This window comes from Trachemys scripta, chromosome 12 (genome assembly GCF_013100865.1).
Source record: "Trachemys scripta elegans isolate TJP31775 chromosome 12, CAS_Tse_1.0, whole genome shotgun sequence".
Lineage (NCBI taxonomy): Eukaryota > Metazoa > Chordata > Testudines > Emydidae > Trachemys > Trachemys scripta.
In genome coordinates, this window is record NC_048309.1 from 37,660,616 (window position 1) to 37,675,480 (window position 14,865).

Genomic DNA, 14,865 nt, shown 5'->3' on the forward strand with positions numbered 1-14,865 from the left:
CTTGGCATGACTGGGTACTGTAGACAGTGGATTTTAGGCTATGCAACAATGATTAAACCCTTACAGGATCTGACTAAGTCAGGTACCCCTGAGCCTCCTCCTTGGTCTCCAGAGGCTGAACGAGGTTTTGTTGTTATCAAGCAAATCCTGTCCAGTGCACCAGCCCTGGGACTTCCTGATTATGCTAAACCATTTACTCTTTTCTGTCACGAGCGTAATGGGTTTGCTTTGGCTGTATTAACCCAAAAGCACGGAGATAAACACCGTCCCATTGCTTATTACAGTACTGCCCTAGACGCTGTGGCAGCTGGATTTCCCCCTTGCCTTTGTGCTGTGGCTGCAGCGGCCCTTGCTGTTCAAGTATCCAAATCTATTGTCTTAGGATCTCCTTTGATTGTTGCTGTTCCTCATGCTGTGGCTGCACTCTTGTTAAAATCTAAGACACAGCATCTATCCACTTCTCGTCTTACAAAATATGAGCTTGTCTTGTTGTCTTCGTCTCATATTACTTTGGCTCGTTGCCCCGTTCTAAATCCTGCCTCCTTGTTGCCTGGGCCAGAGGACGGAGACCCACATGTTTTTGTGTCGGTGACGTCGGTCCTCTCCCGTCCAAGAGATGATTTGTTAGATGTGCCTTTGCAAAATCCTGATCTTATTTACTTTGTGGATGGTTCGTGCTTGCGAGATTCTAAGGGTAAATTGGTTGCTGGTTATGCAGTGTGCTCTGCCTATGCTGTTATTGAAAGTGCTTTCCTTCCTTCTGTGTTTTCTTCTCAAGTGGCCGAACTTGTGGCTTTAACTCGAGCCTGCATTCTAGCTCAGGATCAAGCAGTTACAATTTATACAGACTCTCGTTATGCTTTTGGAGTGGTACATGATTATGGTTTGCTCTGGAAGTATAGAGGTTTTCTTACATCCACTGGTTCTCCTATTGAGAATAGTCTGTATGTATCTGCTCTTCTGGATGCCCTTTTATTGCCCAAAGATATAGCTGTTGTTAAATGTATAGCTCACCAGACCCCTCATGATGAAGTTACCCATGGAAATGCTTTGGCAGACTCTGCAGCCAAAGCAGCGGCCCTTTCTGCACCTCAGCTGAATATACTTGTGCTTTGATTAAGCAGCCTCCACTAGCCTCCCTTGAGGATCTGGCCAAGATCCAGGAAGCAGCACCAGCAGCTGAGAAACATTTTTGGAGTGCTAATGGATGTATTCTACACACTGACCATCTTTGGCGTGCCCCAGCTGGTCGCCTGGTTGCACCAAAGACGCTAATGCCCTATCTTGCTCGTGTATACCACGGAATGGCACACGTAAGCAAAGGGGGGATGGTTGCTGCAGTTAACCGAGTTTGGTGTGCATTCGGTTTCCCAGTCATTGCACATCACTACTGTCAACAATGTGTGATTTGTCAGCAGCATAACATTGGTAAAGCTAGGAGTACTTGTGGCACCTTAGAGACTAACAAATTTAAATTGGTAAAGCTGTTAAAGTTAGGCAGGCAGCTCCCCCTTGGGGACCTTTTGTAAATATTCAGATTGATTTTATTTAACTCTCTAAATGTTGTAGTTATGCATATGTATTGGTTTTAGTTGATGTGTTTTCAAATTGGATTGAAGCTTTTCCCTGCAGGAAAGCAGATGCCAGGACTGTTGTAAACAACAGAGGGTCCTGTGGCACCTTTAAGATTAACAGAAATATTGGGAGCATAAGCTTTCATGGGTAAGAACCTCACTTCTTCACTTGCATCTGAAGAAGTGAGGTTCTTACCCATGAAAGCTTATGCTCCCAATACTTCTGTTAATCTTAAAGGTGCCATAGGACCCTCTGTTGCTTTTTACAGATTCAGACTAACACGGCTACCCCTCTGATACAAGACTGTTGTGAAACTTCTGCTTAAAGATTTTGTACCATGATTTGGCATCCCTGTCAGTATCAACAGTGACCATGGAACTAATTTTACTGGACAGATTGTAAAAAAAATTATGTGCAGCTTTGCAGATCCAACACAACCTTCACTGCCCCCACCATTCGCAGTCTGCCAGGGCAGTGGAACGCCAGAATGGAATTCTGAAAAATAAATTGGCCAAGATTTGTGCTGAAACAAACTTAAAGTGGCCTGATGCCTTTCCTCTGGCACTAATGAGTATGAGGGCCACTCCCAATCGAAAGACTGGACTCAGCCCTCATGAGATTTTGACAGGGTGCCCGATGAGACTACCAACTGCGCCCCCACTGACCCTAGCTCAGATGGACATTCATTTAATGGATGACACAATGCTTAAGTATTGCCAGGCACTAATGAAATGTGTTAAGTCTTTTTATACCCAGGTGAAAGAAGCACTACTCAAGGATCCTGTGCAACCCTGCCACTCGCTGAAACCAGGAGACTGGGTCTACATAAAGGTCCATCAGTGAAAGACTGCCCTGGCTCCACACTGGAAGGGCCCTTTCCAAGTCCTGTTAACCACCAACACTGCTGTGAAGTGCCAAGGACTACCTGCCTGAGCCCATGCTTCTCACTGCAAAAAGACCCCTCCACCTGGAGATGATCTCCAGCTGATGATCAGCCTATTTCTCCTGCTAGCTCTGCTGTGCCTTCTGGACAGCAGGGAAGAAGGACAATGTGAAGTGCTAGTAACCTCTCCCTTGTCCACTGACAGATCTACAATGCCTTTGAATTTTTCTAAAGGAATCACACCAGTACAGGGTGAAGTGCTAGTAACCTCTCTCCTGTACTCTGTTGAATCACAACTGCTTTTGGAGAAGAAAAGAAGAAACACTCGCTCTGCTGAAACCACCAAAGTCCAGGGATTCCTGACTACAAGAGACATTAAGAACTGGCCCTGGTGAAAGAGATGGAGCATTGTTGATTGGCAAGGAGGGAATTGTGGGTATTGTTCCTGGGAATGTGGGGTCGAGTGGTGGTTTGGATTTCTTCCAGGGGCAGGGCTTTGTGCTTATGGACAGGTACCTTCAGGATGCACTGCCCTCCCTAACTGGCTTTCAAATGATGAATATCAAAAAATGCCTTGCCACCACGAAGACTATGCCCACTAGTCCCTTGACCGCTGCCACCACCACTGTAACTTACCCAGATACAAACAATTCTGTATATTCGAATGAAACCCATTGGCCAAGGCTTTCACATCTTAGTGATTTACTGAAATTTTGTTCAGAGAAATTATTCTTTAAAGTTCAGGATAATGTATATGAGCAAACAATTGAATGGAAAACAAATGGATCAGTAGAGATAGAAATACATGATATCACTACCAGCGAACCCCAAGAATTAATAATTGCAATTGATGGGTTCTATAGTGAAGTAGATATGATGGCTGTTCCTGGAATTTGTACTGTGTTAAATGAGAGAGGCCCTTATTGTTATTTGGTCACCCAATTAGTGAATAATCAAACAAATACCCAAAGAGTTTGCTCTGACACTGGAAATTTTACCTGTATAGAAATTATTCCAGTGACTAATAATGTGACCTGTACCTTATTGCAATACACCCCCTCTTATGCCATTACTATTAATGCCTCCCGGAAGTACATAAAGGTGTTCAACCAACAGATGTGGTATAGTACTACACCAAAGAGAGATGTATTAGCATATCGATGGACTGTGATTAACACTACATTAGGGACTGTTAAATTTTCATTACCCTTATCCAGTTTCCAGATCACCTCTACATACCCAAATTGTTCAAAGGGGGCTGCCATTAGATTAGCACAACACAGGGATTGGGTTATTTCTTCTAGAAAGAAGAGAGATTTGACCGGATCCCTGTGGGATGGAGCCAATAGTGCAGCAGCATTTTGGAATATTTTTTAAGAACCAAGAACATGATGAGAAATTGGGGCAACTAGAGAAGGCCATTGGCCTTGTTTCTGGAGCACAACTAACCCAGGTAGAGGCTGGAGTTGGTGAGTTACATGTTATTTCCACCCTTAGTTCTATGACCCAGAAGTTGCTGACAGAGATGCTATTGAATATCACTGAGGCTGGGAAGGCATTGCAGTGGGATCTAGCATGTTCAGAAATTCAGGATTTCCTGAATGAACAGCTAATGGCCATTTGGAATGATCTAGAGCATCAGGCTTGGCCCACTGCCCTTACAGACACATCAGGAGTACCATCTGATCTGTGGCCATGGAGACATACTTGGAAACTTTCTGGGTGGAAGTGCAGACATTCTCAATGCTCCTTCCAAGCATATGGACCGGTTGGGGGAGTGTGGGCTCCCCCTTACCGAATCCTGCCGGGTCCATGGGGAGGATGCATGTGGGATTGGGTAATTAACCGAGACATCTGGGAAATTAGACCACCTGGTGTGCCCAATCGATTTTTAGTCAGTGCTCCTGGGATTACACCTGACATTTGGATGGGGTTAGGGACTCAGTGGACATTTTGGCCATTAGAACCCCCACAGCTTCAGTGTATATGTAAACTGAAGACAGGGGAAGTTGTCACTGTTCATGATTACGTTTGCTGGTAGGGAAGGGGACAAGGAACTACTCTGACAGGACACTTACTTTTTCAAGCTAATGATAGCTGTGTATGTTAATGCCACCACATTGCAAGACATGCATTTTAATCTCACTACCACTGCAGGCAATCATGTTATCTACTGGTCTGCTGATAGAGTTTTGCAAGTAGCCCTTAGGGTCCAGATACCCTTTAATTGGACTAGTTTAGTACCTGATAGATTTCAGAATTTGTTTTCACTGTTACCAGAGGTTCAGAAAATCTCTGAAGTACAAGGGCAAATTCACATGCTTCAAAATATATATCAAGTTGAAAAGTATGCCTTTCAGACAGCTTATAGAGTATCCACTTTATGTACTAAGTATGATGTACTGTGTTTTACGACTAAGATTGTACAACAACCCCATCATATTATCACTATGGGAATGTTATTGTTTGTGTTGTTGTTAGCTAGTGTAGGATTATGTTATTGTTATTGTAAAGGACGTAATAATAGTAATACCTTTCATGTCCATGCTCACCATGCATTGTCATTACATCCAATCAAAACCCCTAAGGTTGAAGCAGCTGATGTAGAATCTGAATTCCAAGACTTAATGCAAATAGAGATTTGAGAAGGTTTGTTGTACTAGTAGTACAAAATGGGGGGTTGTGGAAGCAGAGAAAGAACTGACAGGAAGGAACTGCAGTGCATGGCAGTTCGTTAGCAAGAGTCAGGCTAACTGTAACCCTAATAACGCAAGATTTGTAGAAGCGAGGATTGTGTGAGGCGAGTTGGAAAGAACTGTGTAAGAAGTTGTTGCGACCTTCTGTAGATAATGTGTAGAAAATATTGTATGTAGGCTAGAGTCAAAACAAGTGAGAAAAATAAGATATCAAGATGGCCTATGTATAGACAAAATGCAGCTGTTGCTTGTTGTTGTCTGTAATGAAAGGTATAAATGCTTGCTTGAATTGTTTACCTGTAGAGAGACCTGCTTAGCTCTCTCTCTCTGCGCAATTGTGAGAGAAAATAAAGTATCTGACTTGCTGTACCCAAACAAAAAGTGAGAACTCTGTTATTCTCTGACATTGGAATACCAATGTTTTACCACTGACTGGTGTGGGAACCATGTTTTGAGACAAAGGGTTCCTGCCATATGCAAAAGCTATTTAAGGCAGGGGAGTGACATCAACATGGTTCTTCATTGTCTCCCTGCCCCAAAGAGACTCTTGGAAAGACTTGAGGAACAAGGACTGAACTGGGGGGAAGTGCTGGATCCAGGTTAAAGGGTTTTTTAGCCTGTGAAAGGAACACCTGGGGTTTTTAAACTGTAAGCAAGTGCAATTGGCCCTTTAAGAATCTCTGTAATCTGCATGAATCATCATTTAGGGTGAGAATATGCTACTCATATCCAGTCTTTTTAGTATATTATGCTTAGTTTGCATGTTTTGTTTGTTTGTTTGCTAGGTATTCTCCACCCTAGACCTGACCAAGGGATATTGGCAGATCCCTTTGACACCTGCTTCCAGAGAAAGGATAGCCTTTCCAATTCACGATGATGCTGTTTGGGGCTGCGGCTACCTTTCCGAGGCTCATGAACCAAGTGCTGAGCCCCTACAGTTCGTACACCGCCCTTTGGTAGACAAGGTGGAAGCCTTGAGGAACTATCCGACACCCGCCCACAAAAAGAAAGTCTAATTAAGTCTGTGGGAGACCCCTCCATTTTGTCTTCAGCTGGCTAAAGAGAGAGCCATCATGAGAAATCCCTTAGCTACCACCTGAGCTGGAACAAGAGCTGTACCAGTGGAAAGGACTGTACCCAGACTAGAAAGGCGTCCAGTCTGAGAAAAGGAAACTTATTGAAACATCTCTCAGAGTGAGGTTTTATCTGTATTCAATTTGATTAGACATAGTCTTGCGTGTTTTACTTTATTTTGCTTGGTAATGCATTTTGTTCTGTCTGTTACTACTTGGAACCACTTAAATCCTACTTTCTATATTTAATAAAATCACTTTTTACTTATTAATTAACACAGAGTATGTGTTAATATCTGGGGGAAGCAAACAACTGTGCATATCTCTCTATCAGTGTTATAGAAGGTGAACAATTTATGAGTTTACCCTGTATAAGCTTTATACAGGGTAAAACAGGTTTATTTGGGTTTAGACCCCATTGGGAGTTGGGTGTCTGAGTGTTAAAGACAAGAACACTTCTGTAACCTGTTTTCAGTTAAGTCTGTAGCTTTGGGGAGCTTGATTCAGACCCTGAGTCTGTGTTGGAACAGACAGGTGTGTCTGGCTCAGCAAGACAGGGTGCCGGATTCTCAGGCTGGCACAGGGAAAACAGGAGTAGAAGTAGTCTTGACACATCAGTTGGCAGCTCCCAAGAGGGGTTCTGTAATCCGACCCAACACAGATTCTTCACTGAATCCCCACCCAGGATGACTGCAGAGAACATCTAAGAAACAAGGACTGGGGCGGGGGGGGGGGGGAGAAGAGCCGAGCCCGGGCTAGAAAATGTGTCTGGCCTGTGAAAGAGATGCCTAAAACAACATATAGCATGAGAAATTACTACTTGTAACCAATTTCTTTAATAAATTGATCTTAGTTTGCATTTTTGTTTTATTTGCTCAGTAATCATCTTTGATCTGTTTGCTATCCCTTATAATCACTTAAAAGGGGTAGACCTCTGTTCTTTTGTCTTTCAGATCATCAGAGAAAACGGATGCCAGCTGAATAGCATTCAACGTACCATGCATTTACTGGCACAATAGGAATTATTTTTGTGTTCTATGGCAAAAATTGTTGTTAAAATTTGCATACCAACAGTCTTTGGAAGCAAGGACATGGAAGGTTAACCCATTCCCCATATTGCCCATGGGATCCTTCTGGCTACCTCAGATTTCTAGCCAGAGGGCTGGGGAGGGAGGAAAGCTATTGGACAGAAGAGATTGTACCGAGTGGACTCCTCAAAAGTGGGTGTGCTTGTCCTGGTTTGTTGCTCCAAAGCTCTGTAATAAAGTTATTTTACTGGAAGGGTGTATATGGCATACATTGAGTAATAAGACTAATGTACTGTATAATGGCAATGTGTATGTGTTCATTGTTGGGAAAAGGTGTATGAGTGAAGAGTGGAAGTTTCCTTTGTAGGTTAAAAGAAGCCAAGAAGGGAAGAAGGAAAAAGAACAGAATGAGTTAACTGGAAAAAAAATAGCTAGCAAGCTCAGTCCAAAGATAAGATGCTGGCCCAATCCAAGGACACTGCCCACAGCTAAGACTTGGCTGACAGCCAAGAAAAGGGGGGCCTGAATGTGCCCAAGCAACTAGGAGATTTGAAAAACACTGCCAGGCATTAATGAAATGTGTTAGGTTTTTTTTCTCACAGATAAAAGAAGTGCTACCCAAAAACCCTAGCAGCCCTTCCATTCATTGAAACAAGGAGACTGAGTCTATGTAAAGTCCATCAACGAAACACTGCTTTGGCTCCCCACTGGAAAGGCCCTTTCCAAGTGCTGTTAACCACCAACACCGCTGTGAAGTGCCAAGGACTACCTGCCTGGACCCATGCTTCTCACTGTAAAAAGACCCCTCCACCTCGGGAGGACTCTCCGACTGATAAGCCTATTTCTCCTTCTAGCTCTGCTGTGCCTTCTGGACAGCCGGAAAAAGGAAAAAAGACAAGGTGAAGTGCTAGTAACCTCTCCCTTGTCCACTGACAGACCTACTGTGCCTTTGGATTTTTCTAGAAGAAGCAAAACCATTACAGGGTGATGTGCTAGTAACCTCTCCCCTGTATGATGCTAAACCACACTGTTTCAGGAAAAGAGAAGAAGGAACACTTGCTTCATTGGAACCACCAAAGTCCAGGGATTCCTGACTACAAGAGACATTAAGAACTGACTCTGGTGAAGAAACAAAGAATTATACACTGGCAGGAAGAAACTTATGGGACCCATGCTTGGGAATGTGGTATAGTACTACACCAAAAAGAAATGTATTAGGATATCAATGAACTGTGATTAACACTAAACTAGGGACTGTTAAATTTTCATTACCCTTATTCAGTTTCCAGATCACCTCTTCATACCCAAATTGCTCACAGGGGGCTGCCATTAGATTAGCACAACAGAGGGTTTGGGTTATTTCCTCTAGAAAGAAAAGTGACTTGACCGGATCCCTATGGGATGGGGCCAGTAGTGCAGCAGCAGTTTGGAATATTTTTAAGAACCAAAACATGATGAGAAATTGGGGCACAGCTAACCCAGGTACAGGCTGGAATTGGTGAGTTACATGTTATCTCCGCCCTTAGTTCTATGACCCAGAAGTTGCTGACAGAGATGGTATTGAATATCACTGATGCTGGGAAGGCATTGCAGTGGGATCTAGCATGTTCAGAAATTCAGGATTTCCTGAATGACCAGCTAATGGCCATTCGGAATGATCTAGAGCATCAGGCTTGGCCCACTGCCCTTACAGACACATCAGGAGTACCATCTGATCTGTGGCCATGGAGACATACTTGGAAACTTTCTGGGTGGAAGTACAAACATTCTCAATGCTCCTTCCAAGCATATGAACCAATTAGGGGGGGACTTGTGCTCGCATCGGGGAAAAATATTGTTTCTATGTTAATCATTCTGGCTTAATTGAGCAGGATTTACAAGCCATTAAGAATGCTGCTGTTGTTTTCTGTGCTTTATCTCTTGATCACACCTTTAGTTTTGAAGACCTCCTTCCAGACCTTGGGTCATGGTTTACGGGGCTCTTTCAAACAATTGTTAAATGGATTCTTTTCTTTCTATGTGTTATTTGGACAATGATACAATGTGCCAAATGCCTGTGTAATGCTATGATCAAAAGCTCTGCTGTCCATAAGAAACCCAGTATCTGTCCCTCCAGCTTGATTGCAAATTGTGTAACGGGCCTGACAATTTTTGAATTTGTCAGGCCCGAAGGGGGGAACTGTGAAAGTTACTAGTGACCCCCCCCCTTAACAGAGCAGCCTTTATCTCAACCAGTGGCCATTAGGGGGAAGCAGACACTTCAAGTACACAGTAGCCTGAATTTTTCAACTGTCTTCCCTTCAAGGCCTTAAGGTAGTTGGAGCTGGTCCCAAGCTGGTTTTCACTGACCAGATAGCAAAAGCACGGGTCTGACAACCACCAATCAAGTGTTAACACTGCAAGGACCTTTGTCTGAATGTGTATAAAGGATCTGTAAAATGTGTGTAAGACAGAGTTTTTGTACTAAGGTGCAAAGCTCTCCTTTCTTCTCCAGAATAAAGCAACTCTTCCTTATCCCTGTCTGGCTGTTATTGGCTCTCAGCTAGGTGGACCCGATATTTTGGTAACAGGGCCAAGGGGGGAAATGTCCCCCCCAATGGCCCCCTCCCTCAGGGAGTCCCTGGGGAAGGCAAATCAGCATTCTATGTGGCTAACACTGTTGCAAGCATCGCAGAGCATTCTGTGGAGGGTCAAAGGTATATAAGTGGGGAATAAAAAATTCCTTTGCAAAAATACAAAAAAAAAAAAAATAACTCAACACTGCGGCTCACAAGCTCAATCCAAAAATAAAAAGAAGGGGGCTTAAAAATTGCCCAAGCAGCCATGGGAAACCGACTACATCTGCACCTGCCGAACAGCAAAGCCAGTGAAAAGGAAAACAAAGCCCAGGGCTGCCAGTCTAAAAACATAGGCAAAACAACAAGAGGGAGAGCCGAGTCAAACATCCCTAAAGCTAAAATGTTTTTTAAAAAAACGAAAAACATAGCAAGCATTTTTAAACTGGTACAAAAAGCACCAAAAACAAAGGGCTCTAAAAAAAACACCCTCAAAAATCCCAAGACTTAAAACCCTCCTAAAAGCTAAAGCAACTTAAAAAGCACAACAGATTCTTGAATGGCCTGAGCCCAAAACAGCACTCCCGTCCACCTTCCCCTCCTCTTCTTCTAAGGTTACACCCAGACCTGCCCAGCCTGGGTAGTGCGTGTGTGAGTATGAAAGTGGGTTAGGGCCTGGGGGCATTAACACTTTCTTTCTTCCCCTAAATAACATAAAAACAGTCCCAGCACTCTCTGCTATTATTTTATTATTTTTTCAATAAAGCTTTAAAATTTAAACACTTAATATATGCCTCATCATCTCCTCCCCCCCCAAAATCCTATAGCCACAGCCTAATCAACTATAATCCTAAACAAATTAATAACAAAAATCTATCACAGCACAAACTAAAGGGGAGGATACATGACCACCCCATGTGTATCCTCCCAGCCCCAACCCCAGCCCGGGGCCCCTGTGCTCTCCCACTCCCTCCCTACCCCATGTTACCTGTGGTGGGGGCAGGGAGGGCTCTGTCCTCCCACTGCTCAGGCTCTCCCTTGGTACCTTTGGCAGCCAGGCCAGGGCAAGAAGTGGGACGGAGATTCTCCTGATCACTGTTCTGTGCAGCATATCTAGCTGCCAGGGAGAGAGCCTGGTTGGGGAGGGGCGGCAGCCTGCTCCCTGCCCGGGCTCAGCTTTCGGGGACAGGGGCTGAGCATGCTTGGGGAGAGCAGGGGTTCTGGCTCACTCGGCCACTGTTCCCAGCATCTGAGCCTGGGCAGTGGGCAGCCTGCCGCCACAGACAGGCTCTCTCCCAGGTAGCTGCTGTGCTGCAGAGGGCAGCAGCCAGAAGAGGCTCTGGCTCCACCCCTTCTGCTTTGGGTCTGGTCCCACCCCTTCCGCTCCCTGCCTGGCCTGGCTGCTGGGGGGGGGTCACTTGACCCTACATGCCACCCTGACATGTTACCTCTGTCTTCCATGCACCCTCCAAACCTGGAGAGAGGCTTTCACAGATTAGGAGGCAGAAAAAGAGGACGCAGAATGACAGCAGAGATGGAGCTTAGATCCTGGAGGATTTCACTCACCAAGAAACTAGACACAGACATGGAGAGCATCCCAGGAGCATGAGCATGCCATGAAAGATGAGATTCTGTGTATTATGAAGAAACAGTAAGACATGCTGAGGCATCTGGTTGAGCTTCAGGAAAAGCAGCTTGAGGCTAGACTCCCTCTGCAGCCCCTGTACAACTGCCTGCAAGCATCACCTTGTTCAAAATCTCCCACCCGCAATCATTCCATGAGATGTGAGGGGACAGTTCAGTATTCCTTCCACTCAAACCCAGGGGAGGGTACAAAGAGCAGAAGGTGGCCATTCCAAGACCTCTGATTGTCATGAGCACTGTGCTTTCAAAAGATAAGCAGACTTTCCCCCCTCCCAATGTTATTAGCCTGTTTTCCCATGGTTAAATTTATCCTCTGTTGTTTCACTGTCTTAGTGTGAGTTCAATAAAAGTAAACACTTTGCATGATTGCAATAAATAAAGATCATTTCTTTGTCAATTTATTGCAACTCCATTGACTTCATTGGAAATATATTAGTTTACGCCAGATGGGGATTTGGCACAATTGAGTTCTACAGGTGTAACTGACACAAGTTTCAAGCCACAGGGCTCTTGATTTCAAGCCTGCTGATCTGAACCCTGTGTAGATAGATACACACTCATATACTGAAAGGTACATCAATACAACAAAGGCAAGGAAATTAAACCCTAAGCATTAAACATGCTCTTCTTACTATTTCTTTCAAACAGGAAAAATTTGAGTTTGTTTTTCTTTCCTCAGCATCGGGTGCAGCCATTAATTTTAGTGGGAGTTAGGGGGGAGGGATAGCGCAGTGGTTTGAGTGGTGGCCTCCTAAACCCAGGGTTGTGAGTTCAATCCTTGAGGGGGCTATTTGAGGATTTAGTTGGGGATTGATCCTGCTTTGAGTAGGGAGTTGGACTAGATGACCTTCTCAGGTCCCTTCCAACCCTATGAGTCTAATCTACAGTCAGATATTTAAAGGTATTTAGATACCTAACTCTCTTGATTTCAGTGGGAGCTGGGTGCCCAAACACCTTTAAAAATTTAACCCTTTGTGACAGCACACAATTAACCTATGGAACTCATTGCCATTGCATATTGGGATGGCCAAAAGCATAATCAGGTTAAAATAAGAAGTAGTTATGTTCCTGGAGGATAGGTCAGGCTATTAGCCAAGATGGTCGGGGACACAATCCAATGTTTAGGGTAACCCTAAACCTCCAAGGCCAGAAGCCAGGAGGGGAAGATGGGGTGAACCATTCCATAATTGCCTAGATCAGTGCATTCCTCCTGAAGCTGTGGTACAGGCCACTGCCACAGACAGGATACTGGGCTACATGGACCATTGGTCTGATCAAGTCTGGCAGCTCTTATGTTGACTTAGCTATGTCCCATTTTCAAAAATGACTTAGGGCAGGTTTTTTTTTTAAAGTATTTATGTGCCTAAATATTTTTAACAATATAACCCTGAAGCACTTAGGACTCATTGACCCTCAATGAGACTTAGGGCCAGTATTTGATGACATTTAGGCACCTCACATGGGTAGGTGCCTAGTCAGATTTTCAAAAGGACCAAGGCCTATAACTCCCCCTGAAATCCATGGTGATTTGGCAAGTAAAAATGGCACTAGGTGCTTAAATACCTTTAACAATCTTAGACTCCTAAGTGCCTATGACCATTTGAAAATTGGACTTAGGCTTCTAAACCACTTAGGCACTCTTGCAAATTTTACCCCCACCCTTTGTAAATTTAAGTGCTGTGAGACTCACAGATTAACATGGTTTTATAAATGTGAATATGAAGTTAAACTGAATGGTCCCTCTCTCCCCTGCTTGAGTAGAGGCCATGTGGGCTATTAGCTGTGACACGAAGCTAGGACTCAGAAGACCTTGCTGCTATTCTCAGCTCTGCTACTGATCTCTTGGATGACCTTGACCAAATCACTTCACCTCACTATGACTCAGTTTCTCCATCTGTAGGGCAGGGCTAATGCTACTTAGCCCCTTTGTAAATAGCCCACTTCTTCGGATGTAGTCCACGAAAGCTTATGCTCTAATAAATTTGTTAGTCTATAAGGTGCCACAAGTACTCCTGTTCTTCTTTTTGCGGATACAGACTAACACGGCTGCTACTCTGAAACCTAATTTAGGACATTTATCACAGTAAAGAACAGCATGGGCATCAGGGTATGTTTCCTAAATGTGTCCTCTATCCTTGTTTGGTAGGACTCCCTCCAGTCCTGCCTACACTATCACTTCTCACCATGCTGATGAGCTGGTACCCGAGCTGATGACCTGGCAGATTCTAAACATGGTTTGTGCCTGCCAGTTAGCTGGGGATTCTCACGGAGCCTAATGGAGTTAGGAGCCTAACTCCCACTGGTGTTCAGTCAGAACAAGGCTCCTGCCTCTTTTTGCCCTTTTGAAAATCCAGGCTGAAATTTTCAAAGGTGACAAGTGATTTTTGGATGCCCTCCTGGAGTGCCCTGACACTCAGAGGATCAGGCCCTTTTTTGGCTGTCTCAATGTGGGATCCAAAAAGTGAGGTACTCATGCTCGCTAGAAGCCAGGCCGATGGCAGCTAACATTGTGTCACTGCTGCCCAAGGTGCAGGCTGGCCAGTGCTTTTCCTCCCATAACTGATCCGTCACACTGATATTCTGCAATGGAGAAAGTGTCCCCTAATCATGCCGGTGTGGCCAGTTTGTCCCATCTTCCTTCCTCCAACTCTCTGTACTAGGATATCTGGCACTCTCCCCTGCCCAGGTTTTCCCCACAATGCACTGTCTCACACACACACACACCTGCATAAACACAGTAGCGCTGTCTGAAATGTGGACGCAGAGTGGTTATGATGACCATATAGTGGACAGAGTTCCAGGATGGGAGGGGAGCTGCACTCCAGCTAAGCCATCACACATGACCATTTAATTAATGTTAACTGTGATGTCAGTTTAGAGTGGGATTTTCCAAGTGGCCTAAGGGAGTTAAGAGCCTAACATCATTTAAAAACAATGGAGGCCGGACACTGAATTCCTGCAAGACCCTTGTCATAACTATAAAGGGAAGGGTAACAGCTGTCCTGTGTACAGTACTATAAAATCCCTCCTGGCCAGAGACTCCAAAATCCTTTTCCCTTCTTAAAGGGTTAAGAAGCTCAGGTAACCTGGCTGGCATCTGACCTAAAGGACCAATAAGGGGACAAGATACTTTAAAATCTTGGGGGGGGGGAAGGCTTTTGTTTGTGTTCTTTGTTTGGGAGTGCGTTCGCTCTCGGGACTGAGAGGGACCAGACATCAATCCAGGTTCTCCACATCTTTCTAAACAAGTCTCTCCTATTTCAAACTTGTAAGTAAATAGCCAGGCAAGGCGTGTTAGTTTTCCTTTGCTTTGTCAACTTGTAACTGTACCTTTTACGAGAGTGTTTATCTTTGTTTGCTGTACTTTGAACCTAAGACTAGAGGGGAGTCCTCTGAGCTCTTTAAGTTTGA